Consider the following 17,579-nt stretch of genomic DNA (forward strand, 5'->3'; position numbering starts at 1 on the left):
GATCTCCTGGGACTTTCACGCCAAGCAGTCTGGAGTTCGCAGAGTGGTGCAGAAAATTAAAAAAACATCCCGTGAGTGGTAGTTCTGTGGGTGAAAATGCCTTGTTAATGAATGAGGTCATTGGTGAATGGCCTTATTGGTTCAGGCTGACAGTAAGTCAAATAACCATGCATAACAATAGTGGTGTGCAGACCAGCATCTCTGAATGCACAACATATTGAACCTTGAACTGGATGGGCTGGAGCAGCAATAGACCAAGAATTTGCAGTCAGTGGCCACTTTATTACATACAGGAGGTACCTAAAGTGGCTGCTAGTGTATATAAAAATATGAAAAGCACTTATAGGGTAGTTAGAGTTTTTTTTTTGCCCAGGGTGAATATGTCAATTACAAGAGATCAAGGCATAAGAGAGAGTGGATGCTTGAAATCTGCAGCTAGGCACAAGGGAGCTGCAGGAACTCAGCAGGTCAGGCAGCACCGATGCAGAAAAAAAGGGCAGTCACTGTTTGGGTGGATATTCTCTATTATCACTTCTCCTGTTGGACAGAAGATACAAAAGACTGAAAACAGGTACCACAGGCTCCAGAACGGCTTCTGCCTGATGCACCATCAATAACTCTCGGAGACGGGAGGCAAAAGATAGGCTTTCATTAGCTGCAAACGTGAGCACTGGAGACTTGGAGACTGAGGGGGGAGCAGTGCCTCCAATCGCCTTTATACAGGGGTCTGTGGGAGGAGCCACAGGAGCAGTCAGCAGAGGGGCATGTCCGGACAGGTATACCCATAGTTTACCACACTGCCTCACTGTAATAAATGATTCCCTAGTATGATAAGATGGACTCTTGACCTCAAACTACCTCATTATGATTCTGCATTTCATTGTTTCCCTTCACCACACTCTCTTTGTATCTGTTGCACTTTATTCTGCTTTATGATGGTTCTATCTCGTCCTACTCCAATGCACTGTGTAGTGATTTGATCTGCATGAGCAGTATTGCGAGGTAAGCTTTTCACTATCTTTTCACTATCACATGTGACAATAATAAATTAAAACCAACTGCAATCAAGACTGGAGGTCTTGGATTTAAGCTGAGAGGGGGGTAGGTTTAAAGATGGTCTGCGACACAAGTAATTTTTATATTCACAGACAGTTGGTATTGGTTTACTATCATTGTCAACAAGTACCAAGATACAGTGAATAGGTTTTGTTCTGTGTGCCCTCCACACATACCAAGCCACACGTAATTCAGGAGCAAAGATCAACTTGATTCAGTGTATACGTTTATATATATTAGGAATTTGCTGTGCTATGTTGGCACATATATATGACAGCATGGTAGCATAATGGTTAGCACAACGCTTTACAGTACTGGTGACCTGAGTTCAATTCCCGCAGCTCCCTGTAAGGAGTTTGTACGTTCTCCCCTTGACCACGTTGGTTTCCTCCGGGTGCTCCGGTTTCCTCCCACAGTCTGAAGGCATGCCAGTTGGTAGGTTAATTGGTCATTGTACATTGTCCTGTGATTAGGCTGGGGTTAAATCGGGGATTGCTGAGCAGTGCAGCTCAAAGGGTCTGTTCCACATTGCATCTCAATAAATAAATAAGTAATGTAAAACAATCTTCAGTTATAAAGATTAAAGATTTATTTAAGAATAAATACAGGGTTTAAAGTTTGGATCTGGTATAAATTGTGCACCAGTACATAAAATACCAGCACGTATTTACGTCGACATAGTAAAACAGATGCAGAATGCAGAATGGTAGGTGCCTGCAACACAGTACTGAGGGAGACGGGCTGGAAGCAGAAACAGTAGCAACACAAGAGCCACCTAGACACATAAGCAGGCAGGGAATGGAGGGGCATGGACTGCATCAAGGGATATGGGGAGAGGGCAGGAATGGGGTACTGATTGTGTATGATCAGCCATGATCACTGTGAACGGCGGTGCTGGCTAGAGGGGCCGAATGGCCTACTCCTGCACCTATTGTCTATTGCATGCAGGCAAAGGGGAGAATTTGAATTACCATGGTGGGCATAGACATGTTGGACTGAAGGGCCTGTTTGCATGTTGCATCTGTCACTTCTCTTACAGCACGGCCACAGAGCTGCTGTGTGACAGGCTGACAGACAGGTGGGGGGGGGGATATGATGACCCACACTCTGTGTGTGTGTGTGTATTCCTCCATATCTGGTGCCTGTGTGTGTGTGTGTGTGTCTTTTTTTTCTGCCCATGTAGGCATCCGTGCCTTAAATGGAGCAGAATTCATAAGATGCACCCAGGGAAGACTTCCAGAAACGAAGTGTAGAGAACTAGGGATGGGACAGTAAGTGACGTTGTAATGAGGATCGAGCCTGGCCAGATGTTAGAAATTTCATTGGAGGGGGGAGCATTTTAGGAGCAGTGACCATCATTCAGAGTTCTGAATTTTTGGATAAGGCCCTCACATAAAAATGCATCCAATCTGGTATGGAGGCTCAATGTACAGGACTGAAAGAGGCAGCTGCATCCTGGGTATGAGGCTCCTAATTGAGGACATCGTCAAACGATGCTGCCTCAGGAAAGCAGCATCCAGCATTAAGGACCCTCGCCATAGAGGACATGCCACCTCCTCATTACTACCATCATTGAAAAGCTACAGGAGATTGAAGGCCCACATTCAGCATCTTGGGAACAGCTTCTGCTCCACAGTCAGATCTCTGATTGGTCCATGAACACTACTTCATTATCACACACATTTGCCTACTCTGGATCTTTTCATCTCTAACCGCTGATGAGACGTCAACTATTCCTCTCCTACTTGAATCTCATGCTCTGAGTACACTGCCCTCCACTCTCTCCACCTCAATCCCAACCTCACCATCAAACACACAGGTAAGAGAGGTGCTGTTGTAGTCTGGCACTCTGACCTCTACCTTGTTGAGGCCAACCAGCATCTCGCAGACCCCCTCCTCACATTTACCTTGAGCAGCAGTCCTGTCTTCTGCAGCATCACTAAACCTCTGGAGATCTCCCATCCTAACCTCATCATTCCTGCTCATTCCTACTTCATACCCAATATCCACAAACCTGACTGTCCTATAGCCCATTGTTTCTGCTCTACTGAACTCATGCCGACATTCCTCAATAGGTGATCTTATGTCTTTCCTCTGCATGGTGCTGCAAAATGTCACCTCAGCGATAATGAACCTGATTATTATCCTGCCTACTTGGGGATGGACGATTAAAACTACATTAGTCAGCAACTGGAGAGAGTACATAAGATTTGACACAGATCAAGAATATTAAACTCAAGGCCAGATTTAGGGGTTCCTAACATTCACAAGAAGAAATCTTATGTTGTGCCTGATGATAAACACGAGAGAAATTCTAAGCAACACACAGAATATGATGGAGGAACTCAGCAGTACAGGAGATAAATAAACAGTCAATGTTTCGGGGTGAGATCCTTCGTCAGGACAGGTTCAATACAGGATCTGATGGCCATTGCCAATGAGAGCAGATCCAACATCAACCTTCCTTGTGAAGTTTCTTTTGGTTTCAGCAGCTAGGATGGTTAAATGTTCATCGTGTAATGTGTTTAAACCTGCTCCCCAGAATGAATGCATTGTTGCTGCAGCAGTTAAGGTGACTGAATGAACCTCTTCCCAAGCAGGTGAAAATCATCTCCCCAGTGCAGCTACCTAACGATTGGATAACTCTATGAATCTCCTCCTCATGAGCAATCAGTTGAACAGTCTTTCTCCAATGTGATAATTCTGGAGTCTTGTCAGTCTGTAGGATCAAGTGAATTTCTTCCTACGTTAGTAACAAGTGAATGTCTTCTCCCCTCTGTGATCTCACTGGTGTAACAGCACGTCAGAAGATCATATGAATCTCTTCATTCCAAGCAAGTGAATGGCCCCTTATTGGGGGTGAACTTGTCAGTATCTAATCAGTTTGGATGAATGAGTCAACCCCGCCTCACATTTGGGGCAGGTTAATGTCCTTTCCCAGTGCAAGCTTGCTGCTGTGTAACTGGGTCAGATGACACAGCAAGACCTTCTGCCAGAAACATTGATTGTACTCTTTTCCATAGATGCTGCCTGGTCTTCTGTGTTCCTCCAGCATTTCATATGTGTTGCTGATTTCCAGCTTCTGCATAATTTCTCTTGTTTGTGACAGCAAGACCTTGGCACACTTGGAATAGCTGAACTTCCCATCAACATTGAGGAAGTACTGATGATTTCAGGGTACTGGAGCAACCATTTAAGAACAGTAAGTTGCAATAGAAAGATAAAAATAGATCCACGAGTTTCCTTGTGGGATAGATGGAATTACTCCTATCCCTAGAGTCAATGACTGTTATATTTTATGTATCAGCTTTTATTTTCACTGTTCCTGGGTTGTAGGCTCAGCCACCTCCACCATGGACACTACCCTCCTACTACTGAGGGAATCTTCAAGAGGCAATACCTTAGAAAGACAGCATCCATCGTTAAAGACACCCACCACCCAAGACATGTCCTCTTCTCATTACTACCTTCAGGGAGGTGGCAGAGGAGCCTGAAGACACACACTCAACATTTTAGGAACAGCTTCTTCCCCTCTGCCATCAGATTTCAGGATGGGTGATAAACCCATGAACAACACATCACTATTTTTGCTCTCTTGCTGCACTGCATGGTTCACTTTTTCTATATTCCTTCCTGTTTTGATAGTCTGTTTTATGTATCGCACTGTACTGCTGCTGCAAAACAACTAATTTCATGATCTGCATCAGCGATGATGAACATGTTTCTGACTCTCATTCTGAACACAAAGTCTGTTCATGTTAGTTCATGGAAACGTCACCCTCACATGGAACCCATGTTTGGTGTGCCCTGTAGTGCTCTGACCTCTGTCTGTGTGATGGGCTAAGACTCATTCCACACTCAGTGCTCCTGAACAGTCTCACTGCACTACTGGCCACACCATGGCTTGGAATCTCTCATAAGCAATAAAATAGACTAATATCCTCTCTTCTATATTTAAAGTTTGACGATGTTCATTCAGGGTTCAGAAGAGGTTCACAAGAATTACTATGTTAATGAAAGGGGGAATGTCTGAAAAGTATATGATGGCTCTAGGCTTATTATCGCTGGAATTTAGAAGAATGAGGGGGTATCTCATTGAAGCCATGAGGCCATAAGGTATAGGAGCAAAAGTCGGCCATTTGTCCTATCGAGTCTGCTGCACCATTTCATCATGACTGATCCATTTCCTTCTCCAGTGTCCTGCCATCTCCCCATATTCCTTCATGCCTTGACTAATCAAGGATCTATCAAACTCTGCCTTAAATATACCCAGTGACTTGGCCTCCATAGTTGCCAGTGGGAATGAATTCCACAGATTCACTACTCTCTAGCTAAAGAAATTCTTCCTCATCTCTGTTGTACATGTGTAACACTTACCCAAAAGGCTGGTATATGTCTAGGGGAAACGGAGATCCAGCCACTCACCAACCCATCTCCCATACACGCAGGTGCTGTGAGAATCGAGTTTATGCCTCGCGCCCACCAACAGTATCAAATCCACAACAAATACCGTTATGAAATACACTTTAAAGAGTTTACTAAAATTAAAAGAGTAGTAGGCAATACAATATATATATATATTTATAAGGAAAAAACAAAAGGCGCCAACTTATCAAAGTTCAGTCTGTTTAGTGCACTCGTTGGAGCTCAATCAACGAACCAACAACCCATCCGGCCGTCGCACCTGGGACCACCCCGGTGGTCTTATGAGCAGTCCAGCACACGTCCACCTTCCTCGGCCTCCCTCACACCAAAAAACCTGCGAAAACCCCTCCCCCAAGTTCCCAGCATCACAAGACACAATAACATTCCCCATTGGTTAACAAATGAATACAATTACCATATCAGCCATTCTAAAGCGAAACAACGGTGAGAGAAACACTTATCCGACAAAGAAGCATTCCTACTTGTAACAAACCAAAGAGGCCATTTTGAGTCACATACACAGGACATTGTACACATGGATACCCCTCTATTCTGAGGCAGTGTCCTCTGGTCTTAGACTCCCCCACCATAGGTAACATCCACTCTGTTAGGGCCTTTCAACCTTCTATAGATTTCAAGGAATTACCACCCCCACCCCCCAACACTCCTGAATTCCAGTGAGTATAAGCCAAGAGCCATCAAATGCTCCTCATATGATAAGCCTTTCAATCGTTTGAATCCTTTCCAATGTCTCACGTCTTTCCTTAGATAAGGGGCCCAAAAGTGCTCACAATACTCTGTGAGGGCTCACCAGTACCTTATAAAGTCTCAACATCTGTTTTCCATTTTAGTCTTTGCTTTTCTATTTTAGTCCTCTTGAAATGAATGATAACATTGCATTTGCCTTTCTCACCACAGACTCAACCTGCAAATTAACCTTGAAGGAATCTTGCACAAGGACTCCCAAGTTCCCGTGCACCTCCGAATTTTGAATTATCTCCGCATTTCTTTCACCAAAGTGTATAACCATACACTTCCCAATACCGTATTCTATCTGGCACTTCTTTCCCCATTCTCCTAATCCGTCCAGATCCTTCTGTAGTCTTTCTGCTATCTTAGCACCAGCTGCCCCTCCATCTACCTTCGCATCGTCCACAAATTTGGTCATAAAATTCCGTCATCTAAATCATTGACATATAACATAAAAGGAAGCAGTCCCAACACAGACTCCTGTGGAACACCACTAGTCACTGGCAGCCAAACAGAAAACGCTTCCTTTTATTCCTTTTGACTCCTGCCAATCAGCCAATGCTCTATCCACGCTAGTATTTTTTCCAGTAATACCACGGGTTTTAATTTGGTAAGCAGCCTCATTTGTGTCACCTTGTCAAACATCTTCTGAAAATCCAAGGACACTACATTCACTGATGCTCCTGCGCCTTGCTTGTTATTTCTTCAAAGAATTCCAACAGATTATCAAGCAAGATTTCCCTTATGAAAACCATATTGACTTCAAACTTTTTTATCATGTGCCTCCAAGTACCCTGAGACCACATCCTTAACAAATTAATCTAACACCTTCCCGATCACTGAGGTCAGACTAACTGGCCTACATTGCCTTTTGTTAGCACTTGGTTAAAAAAAAAGTCCCTATTCCAAATGCAAACTTGTGAAACACACACAAAATATTAGGGGATCTTAACAAGTCAGGCAACAACTATGATGGGAAATAAACAGTCCACGTTGCAGGCTGAGAACATCGACTATTTATTTCCCTCCATAGATGCTGCCTAACCTGCTGAGTTGCTCCAGCATTTTGTGTGTGTGGTTCAAGATTTCTAGCATCTAGCAGAATCTCTGTGCAATATCATATTGTTAGTAGCTTCCTCTCGGTTTTCACTACTGTCTGACCTGAAATCCCGGGTGGAGATTCAGGAATATCATTTCACTCAAATGTGGAAGCATTCTCCGTTCTCCTGATGAAGGGTTTCGGCCTGAAGCGTCGTCACTACCTCCTCCCATAGATGCTGTCTGGCCTGCTGAGTTCTGCCAGCATTTTGTGTTTTTAAGCATTCTTCATTGCTGTTTCTATAACAAGTTTCTTTTACCAGTCAGAACTGTTAGCTCTGAGCTGAACCCCAAACCTGGAGGACCGGTGGACCACTCTTAGGCTGACCTCTAAGCCTTTGATCTATTTGGCATGGGTAACCCTACCAAGAACCAAAACATAAAGCCCTGACTCCAGTCAGTACAGCTCTCTGTGGCATTGAGGCATGCAAACCTCCACATCACAACAAGGCTTTGACTCTCTTGAAGGAGGACCAGAGGGCATAACCTCAAAACAGAAGGACAGAGATTTATAACAGAGATGCGGAGGAATTTATTTAGCCAGTGGGTGGTGAATGTGTGGAATTCATTGCCACAGACAGATGTGGAGGCCAAGTCATTCGGTATATTTAAGGCAGGAGTTGATGGGTTCTTGATTTGTAAGAGTATCTAAGGTTATGGGGAGAAGGCAGGAGAATAGGGTTGGAAGGAAAAAGAAATCAGCCATGGCAGAATAACAGAACACACTTGATAGGCTGAATAGCCTAATCAAGCTTCTATGTCTTATGATCTTTTGGCCTCTGCTTTCGTGAGGCCTCTGCTTTCTTGCATTTTTCTGGCTTCCTTGTTTTTTTTTACCCAGTTTCCAAAGTAACGCATTTCTGTCGTTCATCTCCACCTCAACCTGCAGTGAGAAGTTAATTATCGTTGATGTCTGGGTGAAGTGTCTTTTTTCAATTCCCAGCAGGACTTTCAGCAGACTGATGATGGAGAAAGCTTGCTGCAATGTTAGGGTGGCAGATCTAGTGAGGCCAAGTTCTCACTGTGCCATGGTTTGGTTCTGATGTTGGTGCAATCTGTGTAGAATTTGCTCACCCTCCCTGTTTCTAACATGAGTTTCAGGTTCCTTTCGCGTACTGAAGATATGCTGGTTGGTAGGTTAGTTGTTAGTTACCCCCAGTGTGTAGGTGAGTCAGGGATCCTGTGAATGAATTCAAAGAGGGACCAATGTAGGGTTAGTGTAAGTGCATGATTAGTGATCATTGTGGATGCAGTTTCTGTACTATCACATTCCCCAACCCCAAAAATGAGGTCAAGAGCGAATGTAATGCTGAATAATGTCTTTTTAAGGTGGCTGGGGTTTTGTCGGAGTCCTTGATGCATTCAGACTGTGGTTCCTTACAGCGACGGTTTCCACTCCTGGGGCTCACTGACTGGTTGTTGTTTGATATCCCAGGGATGAGGGCCCGGAAGAAGAGCCCACTTCAGGATTCTGAGGCCTTGTGGACGCCAGTGTTGCTGACTGAAGTGTCACAGGAGAAATGGAACATCGCAAACAGCAGATCGGCTGCCCGAGGCCTCGGTACCCGGATTGCCCGCTCTCTCTTTTTCTTGCTGCTGATCCTTGAGTCAGAGAACTGGGAATAAAAGTTAAAAAAGCAGAGTTCAACATCACATTCAGCGAGTTGTTTTGATAGTCTCCCCTCTTGCTGTGTGACACCTTTCTGTCCCTTTATTAGGGAGAGAGATAATCTCCCTCGCATGTCGTATTGTCAGGTGAACAATTAGTTTTCGTTGTACTGCAGATGATGGCCTCGTTGGGTACCCCGCTATCGTTTGCTTGGCGGGAGGTGGGTACTGATGCTATTTGCTGATGTAGGTGGGGAAGGATTGATATTTTGCATGGAAGGGGGAGAGGTAGCTTTGCGGTTCATAAACAAGGGAAAATCTGCAGATGCTGGAAATACAAGCAACACACACAAAAATGCTGGAGGAACTCAGCAGGGCAGGCAGCATCTGTGGGAAAGAGTAAAGTCTACGTTTCGGGCTGAGACCCTTCAGCTGGATTCATAATGTTTTTACTTTAGGGCACGCTACTGTTTCCCATGACTATCTGTGAAGAACAAGAATTTCAGATTGGAAACTCTGTATTCTCTGATATTAAATGGAACTATTTCAGCCTTTTGCTCTGAGCCCACTTCAAGATCGTGGGCCACTTTTTAAAAATCCATCTTTCTATCTCCTCACTGCGGAAATGACAGGGTCTTTTAAGAGACTCCTGGATAGGTACATGGAGCTTAGAAAAGTAGAGGGCTATGGGTAACCCTGGGTAATTTCTAAGGTAAGGACATGTTTGACACAGCTTTGTGGGCCGAAGGGCCTGTATTGTACTGTAGGTTTTCTATGTTTCTACTTATTTAGAGATACAGAATGGAGCAGGCCTTCTTGCCCACCAATCCACGATACCCAGCAGCCCACTGATTTAGCCTAATCACAAGGCCAGTTTAGAATGAGCTTACTGACTGGTACATCTGTGGGAGGAAACTGGAGCACACGAGAGGATGTACAAAAGCTGGAATTGAATTCCAAACTCCCCTATGCCTCACAATGTAATACCGTTGCCCTAACCCTATGCTACCGTAGCACCCCCACAATATCAGTTCTCAAAGGGATGAGTATCATGCAGTTAAGTCACTGCAAATAAGAACTCTGCTGATGGATCGTGTCCCTCATTTATTGTCCCAGCTCATCCCGCATCCGCCCCCCCCCCCCCCCCCATTGACAATCTCAGAAACAAAAAGCATTGACTTCCATCTGGAATACGTTCAATAACTGAATAACTGCTCCTCAGCCGGGTTGGTAACTGCTGATGTGTTTAAAGATGTTCTATCAAAGAGCCCGTTCAAACGTCCACCTCTTATTACTCTATAACTCTAAGAATATAAAGATCACCAGAGATAACTAAGGAATTGAGTACAATTGTCAAGGAACAGTGAAGTAAGGTGGTTAAATGTTTTATGAATAGGGAAAATTATACCAAATAGAACTCACAGTACTCCCCCCGGTGAGATATTTTCAAGGACTGGTCTCCCAAGGTCAATATATTTTTGAAATTAGCAATTCATCCTGTAATTATATTGTTTAATGTTAGAATTTGTATGTTGTGCTGAATGTGTGGAAGATTATATGTTCTGCAACACAGAATTGAAATGCTATATGCTGTAAAGAATCCTTTGCTAGAGAGACCAATGACGTTAATACTTTCAGGGTAAAGGGAAATTATGATAATACAGCATGTTATATACATGTTATTGTCTGTTGGTCCTGCTGAATTGGTATTTACATTAAACCCTCCTTAGAGAAGTTCAGCATATTTCCAAATCAAGATAAAAATGACAGCCTTACTGGCCAAATGTAATAACATGATAGGACTTATCACGCAGCGGTCAGATTCCAACATTGATTAAAAAGGGTGAACAAACACACGAGGTACGCTTGCGGAATGAGCAGTGTAACAAGTGGTGTGGAGTTTGGGTCCATGGCTGGAAACAGCCCCGAGCCCGTCTGCGTGCTGGAACCAGCCTGCTTGAGTGAGAATCTCTCGGAAATCAGGACCTTCAGTCGACCGCAACCCGAGAGCCCCCGTGGGAACAACTAACAAGCAATTCAGGGCAACTGACATCGGTGTTTGGGGTCGAAACCCTTCACCTGGACCAGCAGTCCTATGTGAACCTCGTTTCCCAAAACCAAATCCCCCACTCAATTCTGCGGGACCGGGAATCCCAGAGGCGAGGATTTAATATTCGGGAGAGTCGACGGCCCCAGCTCGGTGAGGGCCGAAGGGCGCTTCACCCTAAGTGCGCAGGCGCGGCATCTTCAGCCGGCTCCGGACGGTGGACTCAGAGGGCACTGCGTCTGCGTCGCTCCGTCAACTGTCTCGGGTACCGGCGCTGCGCAGGCGCACCGGGGACCGTCGGCCGCTGCCGCAAGCGCAGTCGGTTGGGTTTGCGCTGCCTGAGGAGCGGGCGTGGTGACAGGGAGTGGGGTTGGTCCGGGATGGTGGGAGGCGTGAGAGGACGCAGTTGTGAGGGGAGGGGTGGACGATCGTCTGAGAGAGACGGTGGGGGTCCATGGAGAGGGAACGGGCTAGGATTCACCTCTGTTGCGGGCAAAGGGCAAAATTAGAGTCGGTGTTCTTCCCTGAGGCGAGACAGATTTTTCAGGACTGAGCAGTGATTCAGCAAAAGTGAACTGGAAGCAGCTAATTGGAGGTCAATGGGTGTTGGAGAACCAGAGAGCAGATTCAAGGTAAAGATGTTCCCCCAAAGAGAAAGGAAGAACGTGGATGTGACAAAGGAGAAGGTTATGTTAGTTCCTGACAACTCAATGCTGCAGAAAGTCCAATGGCAAAGAAAGAGAAACACCAGGAAGTTTGCAGATGCTGGAAATCCAAGCAACACATACAAAATGCTGGAGGAACTCAGCAGGCCAGGCAGCGTCTATGGAAAGGACAAAGCAGTTGATGTTTTGGGCGGAGACCCTTTATCAGGACTGGAAGAAAAAAGACCAGAAAGCAGACTAATGCGGGTGTGGGGAGAGGAGGAGGTAGAACAAGGTGGTGAAGCTGGCGGTGGGGGGGGGCAGAGGTGAAGTAAAGAGCTGGGGAAGTTGATTAGTGAAAGAGAGAAAGGTCGGGAGAAGGGGGAATCTGATAGGAGAGTAAAAGGCCACGGAAGAAAGGGAAGGGGAGGAGCACCAGAGGGAGGGTGATGGGCAGGAAAGGAGAGAGGGGAAAGGTGAAGGGGGAGGCGATTACGGAAGTTAGAGACATCGATGTTGCCATCAGATTGGAGGCTTCCCAGGTGGATTATTAAGGTGGTGTTCTTCCAACCTGTGTAGCCTTATCGTGGCAAGGACATGTTGAAATGATTAAAGAGGGTGGCCACCAGGAGATCCCACTTTTTCTGGTGGACTTTTTTTGCAGGGTGCTCGGCGAAGCAGTCGCCCGATCTACATCGGGTCTCAGCAATATACAAGCGGCCACTCCGGCAGCACCACATACAGTAATGACCCCAACACGCTCACAGCTGAAGTGTCGCCTCACCTGTAGGATTGAGGCCCTGGAAGGTAGGGAGAGAGGTGGTGGAGGGAAAGATGTGGCGCCTTTTCACTTGCAAGGCGAAAGATCAGTGGAGAGGGATGAATGGACGAGGGTGTTACATAGGGAACAGTCCCTGCAGAAAGTTGGGGGGGGGGGGGTGGAAATATGTGTTTGGTAGGGGGATCCCTTTCTTCCATGATTTACTCGTTCCTATCAGATTCCCCCTTATCCAGCCCTTTATCTCTTTCAATAATCAACTTCCTATCTCTTTACTTCACCCCTCCTCCCAGCTTCACCCATCACCTACCATCTTGTACTCCTTCCTCCACACCCCCACCCCCCACCTTCTTAATCTGACTTCTCATCTTTTCTTCCAGTCCTGATGAAGGATCTCGGCCTGAAACGTCAACTGTTTACTCTTTTCCGTAGATGCTGCTTGGCGTGCTGAATTCCTCCAGCATTTTGTGTAACACAACACGCTTGCCAATGGAAAAGTTAGATTTGCAATTAGAAAGGATATTAGGACCAAGAATTCTGATCTATACACGGAGGCAGGTGGTGGTCCATCCACTTGTGAAGAAACCATGTAGTTCAGGAGATATTAAGTTTAGCATCTTTGAGAGCCAGTAAATCTCAAATAACTTTATCCAAAATTGCTAAAAGGAGCCAGAGGAATAATTCTGGGAGTTCTAAGCATTTCATAATCCATCTTCAATCACAGATGGCTCCTTGCATTATACCATTCTTTGACAAGGAAGAGAAGGATACACAGTAGAGTAGAGCCACTGGGACTTGATGTTTCAATCCCAATGATAAAGTTGGCACTCTCGATGTTGGCAGTGGCTTGGAGTGGTGACGAGGAGGGGTCATCGGGGTCATCAGGTGGGCACCCTCCTCCTTTGACGTTTCGTTGATAAGCTCACAATGTCTCCAGAGGGCTCAACAGTGCCACCTGGCGTCCCAGATACACCCCCCTCAGTTCTGTACCCTCCTGTCTTCATCTTGCAGCCCAGTTGTTGTCTTTCCTTTTAATCCAAATCCAATTGCTGCTTTCCTCTGCTGCATTTGACAAGGACTTGATTGCTTGTTGGAGGGAGACACCCCTCACCCCCATCTTCTTCAATAGACTGGTCGTAGATGTAGCAACGAATCCCCTGCATCCCACTTCTACAGGGAAAATCTCGGTCTTCCAGCCGTTCTGAGCAGCTTCAGTCGCCAGTTCAGGGTGCTTGGTCTTTTTCCTCTCATAAGCTTCTTCAACACCATCTTCCCATGGTACTGTCAATTCCACAACGTACGCCAGCTTGGCTCTTGTGGACCACAGGACTATGTCTGGCCGGAGTGTTGTAGCCGCAATGTCTGGGGGAAACACAAGAAAGTAATATTAGTCTCATTAATAATGGATAAATTATTGGAACCAATTTTGATGGACAGCTTCACCCTTCATTTATCAAGGCACAGATGATTTGACAACAGTCTACATACATATGTTAATAACAGGTTAGTTGTGATTATATTTTTTTGTCCTGAAGCAATAACCCCATTTCTCTTACCACAAATGCTTCCTGACCTATTTCCATTTAAGATTTCCAGCATCAGCAAATGTTTGATTCTTGTCTACCATTGTTTCTCATTCAATATTGTGATCAGCTTGTATGAGGTTCTATGAGGGCAGTGTACTTTTTTCTGGATTTCATCAAAGCTGTTAATCTGGATTTGTGTGACAGGATGTTCATAAACAAAACAAGTATCAAAACCAATAGGATCCAAGAAAAAGTGATGAATTGGTTCCAAAATGGACTCAGTAGTAGGAATCAAAGGATAATGCTTGGCATGTTTTTGTGACTGGAGGTCTGTTACAAATGGCAGTTTTATGTGGCACAAAATATTTCCTGCTTTGTACTAAAAATCAGTATAGGAAATATGATCAAGTAGATTGTCAATGATGTGGTCAATGTGGAAGAAAGCTTTAGTATTAATGGACTCGTAGGTTGGATAGAAAGGGGTGAATGGAATTAAGAGAGGTGTGGGAGAATGTATTTGAGTTGGAACAAGGCAGAGGATTGTACAGGGTGCACTGAGAGCTGTGGAGGAATGAAAAGCTCTTTGGCAACTCCTTAGCGTAGCATGAATGTAAACCTGAATGCAAAACTACTATCAGCACATCATCTGCAATACTTGTGGACCCAACATACAACCTAATCCATGTTACCAACATCTCTCACCTCCACTTCAGTAAACCTGACTGCCTGGTTGTGCTGCTTTTGCCCGTGTGCAGACAGACCCTGAAGAGAATGGCACTGGCAGAAGAGGACTCCGAAAACCTGAACAGCAGGGGCAGGAGAGTCTTTGAGTCAGTAATTGAGCCATGTTCAAGAGTTCATCAGCTTTCTTAAATGAATATGCCACAGTTGTCATTGACATGAAGAGTATGAACCCACAAAAAGCATGCAAGCCTTTCCCCACCAGATGTCCTGGATGAACCGGGAGATTTGTTGAAGGCTGAAGGCTGGGTCTGTTTAGGGCTGGCAACCAAGAAACATAACAAGTCTAGGTACGGCAACTGACAAGTGTGAGTGCAATTCTGGACTGAACTGGAATGGCATATGGGCGCTTGAGCATTTAGACGGTACTGCAAGATCAGCACGGCAATGGCTCGTCTCTCCCAGGTGAGCCGGGTGCATTTGATAGGGAGAAGTACGCCACACTCACACGAGCCTCCACATCTCCTGTAAACTCCGTTTCTGAGACCGATGTCCATGCGTCCTTGAAGAGGGTAAATCCGCTGTTATAAGGATCAGCCACTGTGATAAAGATCAGAGCGGATCGGTAATTACTGAGTGTTACGAGCCTGGCTAGACTGTGGCTGTTTCTCCGTGACGGAGTGAGGAGGCGGGGCTATGACGTCAGTCACAGGCTGACAGCGCTGACCATGAGAGAGAGAGAGAGAACGAGAGAGAGAGACAGAGACAGACAGACAGAGGAGAACGAGAGAGAGAGAGAACGAGAGAGAGAGAAAACGAGAGAGAGAGAGAGAACGAGAGAGAGAGTGAGAGGGAGAGAGAGAGAACGAGAGAGAGAAAACGAGAGAGAGAGAACGTAAAACGAGAGAGAGAGAACGTGACGAGAGAGATGAGAACGAGAGAGAGAGTGAGAGAGAGAGAACGAGAGAGAGAGAGTGAGAGAGAGAGACGAGAGAGAGAGAAAACGAGAGAGAGAGAGAGAACGAGAGAGAGTGAGAGGGAGAGAGAGAGAACGAGAGAGAGAGAGAGAACGAGAGAGAGAGAGAGACAGAGACAGACAGACAGACGAGAGAGAACGAGAGAGAGAACGAGAGAGAGAGAAAACGAGAGAGAGAACGAGAGAGAGAGTGAGAGAGAGAAGAGAGAGAGAGTGAGAGAGAGAGACGAGAGAGAGAGAACGAGAGAGAGAGAAGAGAGAGAGAGAACGAGAGAGAGAGAGTGAGAGAGAGAGAGAAAGAGAGAGAGAGTGAGAGAGAGAGAACGAGAGAGAGAGAGTGAGAGAGAGAGAACGATGAGAGAGAGAGTGAGAGAGAGAGAGAACGAGAGAGAGAGAGAACGAGAGAGAGAGTGAGAGGGGAGAGAGAGAGAGAGAGAACGAGAGAGAGAGAACGAGAGAGAGAGTGTGAGAGAACGAGAGAGAGAGAGAACGAGAGAGAGAGAGAACGAGAGAGTGAGAGAGAGAGAACGAGAGAGAGAGTGGAGAGAGAGAGAACGAGAGAGAGCGAGAGAGAGGAGAGAGAGAGAGAGAGAGAGAGCGCGCGCGACCGAGACCGATCTGCAGACAGGCAGTCGGCCAGAGAGAGAGGGGGGAGAGAGAGAGAGAGAGGAGAGAGACAGGCAGTCGGCCAGAGAGAGAGAGAGAGAGAGAGAGAGAGAGAGGACAGGCAGTCGGCCAGAGAGAGAGAGAGAGAGAGAGAGAGAGAGAGAGAGAGACAGGCAGTCGGCCAGAGAAAGAGAGAGAGAGAGAGAGAGAGAGACAGGCAGTCGGCCAGAGAGAGGAGAGAGAGAGAGTGAGAGCGAGCGAGAGAGAGAAAGAACGAGAGAGAGGAGAGAGAGAGGGGAGAGAACGAGAGAGAGAGAGAGAGAGAGAACGAGAGAGAGAGAGTGAGAGAGAGAACGAGAGAGTGAGAGAGAGAGAGAACGAGAGAATGAGAGAGAGAGAGAACGAGAGAGAGTGAGAGAGAGTGAGAGTGAGAACGAGAGAGAGAGTGAGAGAGAGAGAACGAGAGAGAGAGTGAGAGAGAGAGAACGAGAGAGAGAAAACGAGAGAGAGAGAACGAGAGAGAGTGAGAGGGAGAGAGAAGAACGAGAGAGAGAGAACGAGAGAGAGAGAACGAGAGAGAGAGTGAGAGAGACGAGAGAGAGAGAGAGAACGAGAGAGAGAGGAGAACGAGAGTGAGAGAGAGAGAACGAGAGAGAGAGTGAGAGAGAACGAGAGAGAGCGAGAGAGAGAGAGAACGAGAGAGAGTGAGAGAGAGAGAGAACGAGAGAGTGGAGAGAGAGAGAGAGAGAACGAGAGAGAGTGAGAGAGAGAGAACGAGAGAGAGTGAGAGAGAGAGCGAGAGAGAGAGAGAGAGAGACAGGCAGTCGGCCAGAGAGAGAGAGTGAGAGCGAGCGAGAGAGAGAGAGAGAGAACGAGAGAGAGAGAACGAGAGAGAGAGTGAGAGAGAAAGAGAGAGTGAGAGAGAGAGAGAACGAGAGAGAGTGAGAGAGAGAGAGAACGAGAGAGAGAGAGTGAGAGAGAACGAGAGAGAGCGAGAGAGAGAGAGAACGAGAGAGAGAGAGCGAGAGAGAGAGAGAGAGAGCGAGAGAGAGAGAGAGAGAGAGAGCGCGACCGAGACCGATCTGCAGACAGGCAGTCGGCCAGAGAGAGAGAGAGAGAGAGAGAGAGAGAGGGGGGGAGAGAGAGAGAGACAGGCAGTCGGCCAGAGAAAGAGAGAGAGAGAGAGACAGGCTGTCGGCCAGGAGAGAGAGAGAGAGAGAGAGCGCGACCGAGACCGATCTGCAGACAGGCAGTCGGCCAGAGAGAGAGAGAGACAGGCAGTCGGCCAGAGAGAGAGGCAGTCGGCCAGAGAAAGAGAGAGAGAGAGAGAGAGAGAGCAGTCGGCCAGAGAGAGAGAGAGAGAGAGAGAGAGAGAGAGCAGGCA

At 46.3% G+C, this 17,579-nt stretch overlaps 1 protein-coding gene across 1 annotated transcript in view; it reads left to right on the plus strand.

Moving 5' to 3' along the window:
• Positions 1–8,897, plus strand: part of LOC132381611 (zinc finger protein 432-like) — a 65,575-nt gene extending 56,678 nt beyond the window's left edge. The window contains exon 5 of the transcript XR_009508076.1: positions 8,765–8,897. The gene's annotated coding sequence lies outside the window, so the exon portion shown is untranslated. The remainder of the gene's footprint in view (positions 1–8,764) is intronic.
• The last annotated feature ends 8,682 nt before the right edge of the window (positions 8,898–17,579 follow it).

This window comes from Hypanus sabinus, chromosome 26 (assembly GCF_030144855.1).
Source record: "Hypanus sabinus isolate sHypSab1 chromosome 26, sHypSab1.hap1, whole genome shotgun sequence".
Lineage (NCBI taxonomy): Eukaryota > Metazoa > Chordata > Chondrichthyes > Myliobatiformes > Dasyatidae > Hypanus > Hypanus sabinus.